At 38.8% G+C, this 12,068-nt stretch overlaps 2 long non-coding RNA genes across 2 annotated transcripts; one reads left to right on the forward strand and one right to left on the reverse strand.

Moving 5' to 3' along the window:
• Positions 1 to 3,673: 3,673 nt before the first annotated feature.
• LOC144032760 (uncharacterized) lies at positions 3,674 to 5,378 on the forward strand. Its single transcript, XR_013287790.1, has 3 exons — positions 3,674 to 4,162; positions 4,867 to 5,109; positions 5,210 to 5,378. It is a non-coding gene; the product is annotated as an uncharacterized LOC144032760 (long non-coding RNA).
• Positions 5,379 to 5,868: 490 nt separating this feature from the next.
• On the reverse strand, positions 5,869 to 7,231 carry LOC144031905 (uncharacterized). The gene is made up of 2 exons (XR_013287625.1): positions 7,077 to 7,231; positions 5,869 to 6,331 (listed from the first exon to the last, which is right to left on the reverse strand). It is a non-coding gene; the product is annotated as an uncharacterized LOC144031905 (long non-coding RNA).
• Between the last annotated feature and the right edge of the window lie 4,837 nt (positions 7,232 to 12,068).

The following is a 12,068-nucleotide window of genomic DNA, read 5'->3' on the forward strand; positions in this document are numbered from 1 at the left end:
ATGCGTTCGCATTTTCATCTAGTAAAGATGTTCGTGCTACGCCCCACCCCCCGTTGCCATAATTGGTCAAAAACAAACGTGCGCAAGATGTAACATCGTACAGAATGTCCCGCCTTTCCCGAACGGATCTGGCAAGTGAAGTTCCAGATTGGTAATGTGAAGAACTCGCTTGAGTGAATCATAATTATCAATCTGGCTATTGCCAGGTTACAAAGGTCCCTTTACAGTGAACAGTCAGAGCAGCAGACCCTCACTAGATGACCCGCTTTACTAACGTAACAACAGACAGTTTATCTTTTGTATTTAATTAGAATAAGACATTTACAAACATCGGTTTTATTTTGGAAAACATTGATCAAAAATAATTGGGTGATAAACACTAATGGGATGGCGTTATTTCCTAATAAACTTTAAGGAGAAATATTGTAGTTTGTTATCCACTTATTTGAGTATTCGAAGGAATAATCAATGGGATAGTCAATTTAAAAAAAATATTTGATAGTGATAGCGCTAGTACTCTGCTAACTTTCTGCCCATTCACACACTCTAACAAAAATAAAGATAAAATGCAGAGGAGGTTGATACATATGTGGTTTTGTGATGAAGGGGGGCATGTTGTGGACTGCTTCAGTGCAGAAATATAGCTGACTTGCCCATTTTTTCATTTTTAATGAATTGGTTGCACTCGTAAACCCAGATAAGATTGTCCGCTAGTCCATTTGTCACCCGACAGTGCATGATATTTATTTTTATTCCCTGCTATTGTCTGGTGACCAGTCCAGGGTGTACTTCACCTCTCGCCCATAGACAGCCAAGTTGGCTCCACTACACCCGCGACACTAATCAGGACAATGACAGGCTGTATAAAACATTGATGGATGTTTATGTTTTGTTTCCTGTAGACAAAACTCCCAGTGCTCCTAATGGCCAGTCTGCCCCTGGTTGTGTACAGGCTCAGTCATTATTGTCAAATGGTGGTATGAATTATAAACTGCGGAGACATCAGGTTGGATTAGTCAGTAATTTATGTTGCGCAGTGACAGTGATGGTGAGTTAGTTATGCTCATTACGACACACAGAGGATCAGCGTGGCTTTATTTCACAAAGGATGCTTAGATGCTCCCTTTACAGAAAATGAGGCTCGAAAATAATGCAAGTAGATATCATGGTGGATTGGATGTTCACTAGAAGAACTAAGCATTTTCATCTTTTGTCCTGGTGGGCCATGTGAGTGATGACCTTGCTGAACCGATGCTTTTCTTTATTGTTCATTGTATTCATCTGAAGCAGGGACGGTCTGTCTTGGTGCTGTGGATAGAAATATAACCATCCACTCCTTGCAATGTGCGTGGTTATGCTGGCAAACAGCACAGTCTCGTTGCATAGCAACAAAGTCAGCCCTCTCTCCCTTCCATCCTCTTGACTTCTTCTCTTCCATGTGATCATTCGGAATACAGTGTTGCTTGCGAACCACCTTAACGCTCTTGCACGCTCACCCCTGAGTGCACCGCCGGGCTTGAATGACACATCACAACTTGCATCTGGTGTGTGTTTGTGTCTAGCCATGTCTGTCCTTGTGTGTATTCGCTGCAATTATGTCTCTTATCTATGAGGTAGACACATAAAAGACAGAGGGGAAAGCGTTCTTCCATCACTGAGGAATAAAATAAGACAGCAAGTCAGCTTAATTCTGTGGAGAAAATATAGATTCCCCCTCTTTAAACATCAGTGATAGCTTTCAACTCCACCCTTATAAAGTTGATTTTGTTTCTTTTATCTCTTACAGTCTTTGCCCAAACAACTTTGAATGTCTTTACAATCAAGCAGTGATCATTCTCTCCTGTGGCCTAGTTAAAGAAATGTACAGCGCTCCTTCCTTCATCCCTGCAGCGACAGTTGTTCCGTGGAAAATTAACAATACTAACAGATGCTGCACAACTCGGCTTCCATCTATCTGATGTGATATGACATCCTCCTGTCATGTTACGCTGTTTCCACGATCAAGATATTTTCTAATGGGTATACAAGAGTGATACAAGCACCCTTGAAGCGTTATTCCCTTAGTTTGATCAGTAATCAACATGTGGTGGAGTGAAAAATAATCATTTTTGCTCCATGTGAGGTTTATGTGTTGTGCTGCTATGGTGTGCATCTGGCTTGTTCTGTTTTAATATGCTGCAGATGCACAGCCATGCCAAGAGAGCACTGGGACAAGATGTGCACATTTTCGTGAGAAGACTGCATTTCAATAAACACAATTAGAATCATATTGTAACCCACACCATAATAAAATGTGGCAAAGAATGATTGATTGTGTAGTCTTTTATTTTGGTATTTTTCACATCAGTGACACACCCTGAAGATACACACAGTACATTTGTTTCATCCATTCATTCATAGATTTTCTACACCACTTATCCTGGTCAAGGTTGTGGGCAGCTGGAGCTTGACTTAAGCCTGGTACACGTATAAGGATTTTTCAAATCTTAAAAGATTTTTTATCTTTGTCAGATGCCACACATAAAGATAAAAAATCGTGCCTTTAAACAGCTCTGGTCGTATTGTGTGTAAGGTGTGCAGATAATCATCACAGCTCCCTCACAAACATAAAGATTATCATCTCAACACTGGTCAAGATTCCAGTCCTCCGTGAGAGACCTCTCACGTGATCTAATCAAAACTGGAAGGAAAAAAAAAACAACTGAAAACAAACACGACGAACTGCAAGTAATGATGGTGGTTTGCGCACTACTTCTCCCACAAGCTGGAGTGGTAGAGGTCCACTGGTCCACTGTGCATCTGGTCGGACATGCTTTCTGATATGCTTGTTGTTTTTGTATACTTTCGTCTTTTTCAGTTAGGGCGCCTCTTGATTGGCTACATTCCGTTTGACGTCACAGTTGGTGGCACAGGCAAAACAGGTACTCGAGGACCGCGGTTGAGAACCACTGACCTAAAATATTTATGAAAAGAACCAGAGGCTGGAGTGTAAGATGGCGATGTCGTCAAAAAAGACTTGCCTTGAAAAATGCTTCCTGCTATCTGATGAAACCACTTTTATGCAAAACAAGGCTCAAAATAAGCGGTCTCGCATCGCAGTTTTCGTGTCAAATTTTACAAGCCAAGTGGACACATGTTTATGCAGGGGTAAAAACCCACAACGGAATTTTCTCATTTAAAAAAAAAAAAAAAAAAAAAAAAAGTAGGCATGTGCGTGCGCTATTACAGAAAGAAGCTTACTTTCTTTAACTTTTTTTTTTTTTTTAAATGGATGCCTTCTGTTTTTGATACAAGAAATGCTAAGTTTAAACTGAATGGAAATTTACATTTGTGTTTGAAATTGTCCCACAGAAATTGTTTCTAATGGTTTACTATATATAAATAAAATAAACAATAATCATACTAAAATGTAGATTTTATTTTAAAAAAGGGAACTAATTGGTTGTTAGCTAATAAGTAAAATCTGTTATTTTCTTTTTTTTATGTTTTTAATTGCTCTTTAATCAAGTAAAATGTATTTTATCCAAATATTTAATTATTTGACAGAATTTTCACTAGGTTACTTAAATACTAAAATATTCCATAGCTGCATCACTACAGCCCCTCCATTATAGTATCATATTTTTATTGTTTAGTTAAACTCTTGTTTCAGGTCACCGGGATTAAAGGTACACTCAGTATTATACAGTGGCATCTAGTGGTGAAATAATAAATCATTCGGAAAAAAAAAACAATTGTTTGTGTTAGTAGTATGTAAAAAGATATGTTGTATCGCATAAACGTACTTTTTTAAAATATAACGGTTAGTCTAGAAATCGCAAATTATCTTACATGTCCGCGCCTCGCCTGCTAGTGTCTGCCATGTTTCGCCGCCATCTTTCTGCTACGGGTGCCGTCAAAGACAAATTTCAGCGCTCCATTTCTTAACGCGTTTTTGGAACGCACTTCCGGTTTGTATGGCGACCGCATGTCCACGAAGAAGAAGAGTTTCCGGTCCCCGAAGAGAGCATTATCAAGCATCACACTTACTTTGGGAATTTATTTTATTTCAGCGCGACAAAACAAGAGTTTATATTGTAGCCGCATTTGCCAGATGGAGAGAAATGAGGAACAGACTAGGTTTGGGACGTGCCGGTGCCTTCGACTGCTTTCTACTTGACCGGTAAGTAAGAGTACATTTGTGTTTACGTTTTGAGAGCGAGAGAAAAAGTATACATCGTACTAATTAATACGATGTTCGTACCTTTGTTTTACGATCACTGTATCTGTTGATTAGCAACTCCGCACCACTCGAACGATTTCGTTATGTAGCTACTTGCTTTGAAAAAAAAAAAAAGATTCCCGCTGGCACGTTATATTTAGAGTAAATGCGCAAGTTATTGTGTAATGTAATGTAACTGTGATTTCGGAGGTATATTTGCCCATAACTTCAATAGAGAATCTAAAGCATACTGTATTAGTGGAGGAGTTGAAAATTATTTTCGTTGTGGTTGGTGAAAATAGTGTTCTCGAAATTAATTTTCGGCAGGGAATAACTTTCTGGACTTAAATGCTGGCTGTACCGTAAGCACTGCTAGAGTCTGAACTCTCTCACTCAAGTGTGTACTGGTCCATTGTGTAATTGGGTGCACAAGAATTTACAGGCTGCCACGTTTTCCACGGAAACTCGACAAGCAAGCAGCCTTTGCATATTCTATGCAGTATGCAGTCAAGTTACTTTTATCTAGCTAATACAATGTTTTGGGCCCAAAAACTAAAGATCTTACCTCTATTTTGGGGGCTTTGTTGGAAAGTTGGTGACATATAGTAGTATCATCAATTATTTTATTTTATTTTATAATTTTGTTTTTGTTTGTGTCACACTAGATCAACAGCCAAACTTGAGGGCTTCCAGAACCATATTCTGATGTATACAAGCATTCATGCACCGTTTAAATACATCACCGACCTGAAGAAAAAAAAATATCAAGGGGAGAGTCAGCAGCCAAATTGGAATGCCCCGAATGAGGACACTTGAATGGAGGACCCCAGAAGGCTTCGGTGTTGTACCACCAGTATCTCCACCTACCATATCTGAGCTGCAACAAACTGAAGTCAGCCGACGTCTTGGTATGTCATTTACATATGGACGGCATTGCACACTACATGAACTTTTTGTGTGAAGCAATACGGAATGGTCACATGTACAAGCACCACTTGTTTTACACAGGACCTGCTGACCAGGTGTCTGAAGCCATGGAGTGACTCCTCCCTCACTTTCCTCAGCAAGCCTTTGAAGAATATGATATCATCGTTGGTGGGAACATGCCCTCACTCCATAACATGTACTTGTGCAGTCAAGGAGCATGTCAAACTTAATAAAACCAGCAAACATTGAAGTGACTTCATTTTTACTGCAGTCTGTTCACACAATCAATGGACAAGCCTTCCTTAATTTTGCCCCAATAACATCATAGAGTAGGCGAAAAGTAGTGTTACAGATCATACTGTGTTCGGGAGAGTTTGAGGAATGTTGCAATGTTAATGGGGGGCAATGTCAGCACACACACACACACACACACACACACACACAAAAAAAACATCATGGTATTGAGTTAATCAGATATTTTAGCTGTGTACAACACATACCTGCTCTGTAACACTACTTTTGGCCCAAACCTGTATGTCTATGTTCCATATTTTGAAATGCACAGCGTATTGGTAAAATTCTGGAACAACTGCAATTCATGTAGCTCATTATATTATAACAGCATTTTTTTTTTTTTTTTTAGTTAATATGTTCATTTCATGTAGACTTTTATTTTACTTTATTTTATTCATTCATTTTCATGTACTGTACCTTACATTCATTGGCCAATGAAGAATTCCTTGTCATTGCAAGCATTTATAATAATTCTCCAGGCTTTTGATGTTTTACATTTCTGGTCATGTAAAATAGTGTTAGGTTAGGTGTCGAATGAACACTGCATGTTGACGCCAAAGGAAATAGTATTTTTTTAGTTATTCAAAATGTACAAATTAACACACAACAACAATATACAAGTTATACAAACTACAACAACAAGTGTCAGACATGGACTAATTATATGCCAGGTAAAAAACCTTTGTATTGTCCTCAAGGATCTGGGAAAGTGTCACTTATTTGCTACAAGTCCACCAAGGTGCTGCAGTCTGGGATCCAGGTACAGGAAATCATGGTGGTGCTGATGTGGGATCCAGGTACAGGAAATCATGGTGGTGCTGATGTGTCAAAAAGTATTTCTTGGTGTCAGTCTATCAGCTGGACTTGGATATCTTCATGTTCCTCCATGGTCATTTCCTGTACGAGTCTCTGCAAGAAGGTAACAATTGTATGTCAGATGAGGTACCAAACAATGAACTGAAAGTCACTGAGCCAATGAAGTACATTATTACATGAGCAAGACTATTTGTGAAAGCCATGTAAATTCCTGCACATCGAAGTACAAGGAAGCTGTTGTATCTTCAATCAAAACTAATTAAGTTGCTTAGTGATATTTATTAGGTAAAATTGTTCAACATGGTGACAAATCGATATCTGAGTAAAAGGTTTCAAATGTTTTTGTAAGCAGCACTTTTCTGAGTGGTTAGTAGCAACAAGACACGGGGGGGTTTACGAGTCTGAGTTGCATCTGTGTAGTTCAGTTAACACCATTATTTTTGTACGATATACTAAACATATCAGCAAACGATGTAATCTAAATACCACATATTCCAAGCAAAGGTATGTTTTGAGCCATTCACATGCATGCTCGAATGGAATTATTTTTCCATGATGACATAATTGTACGTTACGAGGCACCGCGTTCTCTTCCTCGTCGTCTCTCTCGCCCCCTTTGAGATGGTCCACATGTCTATAAAACGTATAACATAACTGTGTGTTCTCTGTTGCATGGTTTAGTTGCACTAACAAATATGAACATAGATAGCCATTAGCATTAGCTGACGTACAGTATTTCCAAACAATGCCGACAAAAATATTAATTCTGAAATTAAATGACTAAATCACAATTATTAGGGATCTGTACAGTATGTCTCAACAAATGCAATTCACTTACGTCATCACTCGAGGGAATACCAGAAGTTGTTTGCGTTCTGTTCCGGTGAAATTGGTGGTAGGCTGTTGAAGTAGGGTCTCTCTGGGACGCCGTAGTTCGTGTGCTTAAAATCATTGCATTATCTTGTTTGACCGATAGATGGCGGTCGTGAGCTACACACTGGGGCTTTAACGAGTAAAAACGCTCCTCAATATTATTCTACTTAGTTGCTCCTCAAAACACATAATCGAGTAACAAATATGCTCGTCCAAAAAGAAGTTATTTTGAGCCTTGCTGAAAAACAACAACATTGGGTTTGACATATTTATCTTATTACCACTGCTTCCTTGTTCGTCAATCAGGGCTCTTCTTTGATTGGCTACATTCCATTCTTGTTATAGTTCACTGAGTGAATCAGGACAAATCCACTCAGCATACCTCAGACCAAAGGATACTTTTATAGGACAATCTCATGAGACATAAGATAGTCGGGCATTTGACGTCCTGGGTCATAATGGGCAAAATCCGGACAACATCAGGCTGGTTGTCTTTATATGTGTATCTGTCCTAAGACAAAATTCACTTCTAAGGTTAGAGAAGTTGGTTGTTGAAACTTGGGAAAGGAGGCTATACCTGTTATCATGCCAATTCACTATTATTTAGTACAGGTAGGTTACAGAAAACTGACAAGAATTATCTTCATTTTCTATGTTCAATGAAGAAAAAAAGACATGCAAAGAGCATACCCTTAAGCCCAATTCACACTGACTGCGGAACGGACGCGGTGCGTTCTCTGTACAGCGGCCATACGGACGCCGCCGGGGTAGAACGCATTCAAGTCTACGTGTCAATTCACACCTGCTGCGGTGCGGTACGACTGTGGCGATGCGGTAGGTTTCTGCAAGCGTTCTATTTCTTCCGGAAACCGCATGCGGAATTTCGTGACGCTGAAGAAATTACACGAGCCGGACAGGAAATCGGGCGTCTGTCATCAAGGTAAATCCGGTATATTTCAAAATAAAACCGTTTGCAAACTCGTTTTTTGGGGGGGAGGGAAGCTAGCTAGCTACATAGCATGACACGAGTCGGACATTTAAGACAAAAAATGAGCTCAGAATAAATTACAACATGACAAAATGACACTATTTAAACACAAAATGTACTTACCCATGGTAGAACAGCCTAGGGTTGCCAACTTTCTCATCCCGAAATAAGGGACAGGTGCATATATGTATGTATATGTGTATATATATTATATATATTGCTCCTGACAAATTCTGTTTTTTTTTTTTTCATTGCAAGTCAGTGAGTGTTTTATGCCAGGATCCCTGTATGGGATAATGAGAGCCGAGCAACTTCATTGTTTGCATCAACCATTCAGAGTAGATTCAGTATCGTGAATGGTGACTTGCAGAAGTTAGATTTATATTTCACCGCGATTGATTTTTCTTGTGTGCTTTGCTTTCATTTAATTGTTGATGGTTCTGACAACATGATGATGCAGACCAATCTTGGAGTAGCAGCTGGAAAAATATATTACGAAAGAAAATTTATATTCACATTCTTACTAATGAAATCTGCATTTAGAGTTTCTCCCACACATTTCATACTTCGTACAACGGTACTTAACACACTGTACTGTAGGTGTGGCAACGCAAGCTTTTTGTTAATTAAAAACCCGTTTGGACCTCTCCGCCTCCTCACCCGGCTTTCTCACATTTGGGTCCGCAATCACACCACAAACATAACAGCATCACTGTATGTGATGTTCTACAAATTGTGCATGCATGTGTTGTCTGTGTGTGTGGCTTGACTGATTAAAATAAAAGTTTTCCCACTCACTTGAACATGTGATCGTGTGAATGTTATAACGTGAGGACTCACAGGAATTCCAGCGATGTTAACTGTGTCAGCCTGGACGAGACGTGTTGGCATTGCAATACGTCGCTTTGCATCACATTTTTTTAATCCACAAAAAGGCAACGACAGACCCACCCATATGAAAAAAGCCTATATGATATATATATGGCAAGCATTATACATTCCTTTCATAAATTGAGTAGAATTTCTTTATAAGGACTGTGTATGTCTTACATAATATCTGTGCAATTATGGCCCCTTTCATACCAAAAACAACCCATAAATCATATAGGGGATTTTCAAACTCTTATATGAATATTACAAGTTCTACATATGTTTTATATATGCAATTTAAAATGTTTGATATATAATACAAATAACTATTTAAAACAATTTATATATGAACTTTATAAGAACATATTAAAGTTTTCATAAAAAATCACTTACATTTAATATCTAAATCTAGTAAATTAGTTGTAAGTATTTTAGGCAATTTAAATATGATTTTAATAAGTTAGTAATGTTAAATGCTTACAAATTCCATATTAGGATTTAATACTATTACTATATTTATATGATAGATTAATGTATTTATCCTTATATGTATATCATGTGCATTGTACAAAGGACATATGCAATTTGAATACAGTCCACAATTGTGTCAAAATTTTTATTCCAGACACACACACACACATTATTTACACCCACACGCCTACACGCACACACACACCCACACACGCTTTAATTTGCACAACATCAAACGACGTGGGTAAACTAGTCCTTCCATCTGACTGTCAAAGATGACATATTCCCAAAACACTGACATTCTCATCTAAGCCCCCCATCCCCCCACCCCAAAAAAACAAATAAACAAAACCTTATGCATAACTTCAAGCAATTAGTTGTTTTTTCTTACATACACTATTTAGAATGCCACAAACCCTGATTGGCCCAGACCCCCAGGCAAATTAAACGTGGCTCAGGCATCAAAACTTCACTACACCTGAGCTAACATGGCCAAAGCACAGCACCTGACAATTTACTCTTGACTGTTGTCAAACAGCATGATGGTTTCAGGGTCCAGATTTTTAGGTTTATTCTTTGCCCTGATTTCGGAGAGCTTTGAGTTGATCACAGTACCAATATGTGATGGGATGACATGAGGCCATTTTTGTAATGTTGCTCCTGTAAGACAAACAACATAAATAGCTATTATTAACTGACCAGCATACACAATTTCCATCTGCAGAAATAAAACCGCTTAAAGGATATCTCTGGTGGCCCATTTCAAGGTATTGATGGGACGGAGCAATATTGTCAAGTTTGATAAATATCTGGTGTTTCTATTTTTGTGTCTCGTTTTGTATGTGCCAAAATAATTCCCCTGGTTAATTTTAGCGCACGGCGCACACCCATTAGTTACTATTAAATACTATTGAGTGATGCAACAGATAAGTAGGGCAGTAGGTGGGGTACACCCTGAACTGGTTGCCAGCCAATCACAGGACACGCAGAGAGGAACAACCGTCCACACTCGCAAGCATACCTAGGGACAATTCGGAGCACCCAATTAACCTGCCATGCATGTCTTTGGAATGTGGGGGGAGACCAGAGTACCCGGAGTAGACCCACGCAGGCACGGGAAGAACATGCAAACTCCATCCAGGAAGGCCGGAGCCTGGACTCGAACCGGAGTCCTCAGTACTGGGAGGCGGACGTGCTAACCACTCAGCCTGATATTTACTGATTTATTCTTATTTTAATGGAAAGGATGCAACCTGACCCGCTCACAGACAAGCTCCTGCCTTTAATTGCCTTGATTCAGAATGGTAAAAAAAAAAAAATGCCACATTGAATAGGTGGACATGGCTGAGCTAAGACGGCTTTCAACGTGGTGACGTCACGGCTTCGCTTCTTGCAAGCGAGTATGGCTGTAACCAGCAGTTGTCATGGTGTCTTGATAAATACGTTCTGCAAGCCATTATAAACTTTCTTTAATACAACAGTGAATAAATGTGTTGCAGTTTTACTTGATAAACTATATACAGTATATTTCTCCTTTTGACCACCACAGGTACATTTTAAACACTAACAGTATGTCAGAAACTGTTAAGAAACTTACTATATATTGCATCCACTTTGTTTTTTTCAAGAGCCTGACGGCGTGTTCCTGAGGAATCCCTAGATGTTCCTCGTAGGTTGCTGACAAGTAGCACATCCATGGGAAAGACAGCTGTCAGAAGCGTTCTTATAAAACAGGAGGCAGAATTGGCATTTTGAGCCACAGCCCAAGCCAGCTTGTTGATGTGGACGATTGACCCAGGAACAATTTCTACCTATTAAAAAAAAAAAAAAAAATCTAAAAATGTTTTCTCAGAAATATGTAACAAAAATAAATAAATAAATAAATACTCAACCCAACTTTTTTTTATAGCGCACTTTAAAACAACCATTGCTGTATAGAAAGTGCGATACATGGAGTAAAATCAGTCATACAAGAAAACAGACAAACAAAAGGAAGAAAACAGTTAAAACAAATTAATAACACAAATACAGCAATCAATAAAACACCACAACAATGTCACGTCTCATGCTGACTAAAAAGCCATAGATTTAAAATTTGTTTCAAGACAAGTTTTAAAAATGGATAGAGAGGGGGGTTGCAACAGACAAGGCGCAATCCCCGCTTAGCCTTCACTTAGTCCTCGGTATATGTTGTCAAGTCATTAGCAATGCCATCTTGTTTTACCACCAAAAGGCAGAGTAAACCTTTTGGTTGTAAATCAAGATTAAGACTTGAGAGATCAGAGGTGAAACATTTTGATAAATAATCATTTTAAAAGAACAGGCCAGAACAGAAGGCAATTTAAAACAAAAAACAAAACTGCTGAGTAACTAAGAGCTTGCAAAGCAAGAGAGAGAAAAGTGTTTATACAGTAGTATATAAAACTACCTGATCTTCTATGGAAGATTTGGGATGGTCATGAACACCAGATGCAGAGGTTTGTTGAACACTAGGAGATGAAATTTGCCCTGCTTGGAAGTCAGAGCTGAAGGAAGTTGTGGAACCACGGGACTTGAGGGCAGTCTTGAGCTCACCAATCATATCTGGTATCTCTGTAAACACAATTACATTTTGAACTCAATACCTGA

The sequence above is a fragment of the Festucalex cinctus genome, chromosome 1 (genome assembly GCF_051991245.1).
Source record: "Festucalex cinctus isolate MCC-2025b chromosome 1, RoL_Fcin_1.0, whole genome shotgun sequence".
Lineage (NCBI taxonomy): Eukaryota > Metazoa > Chordata > Actinopteri > Syngnathiformes > Syngnathidae > Festucalex > Festucalex cinctus.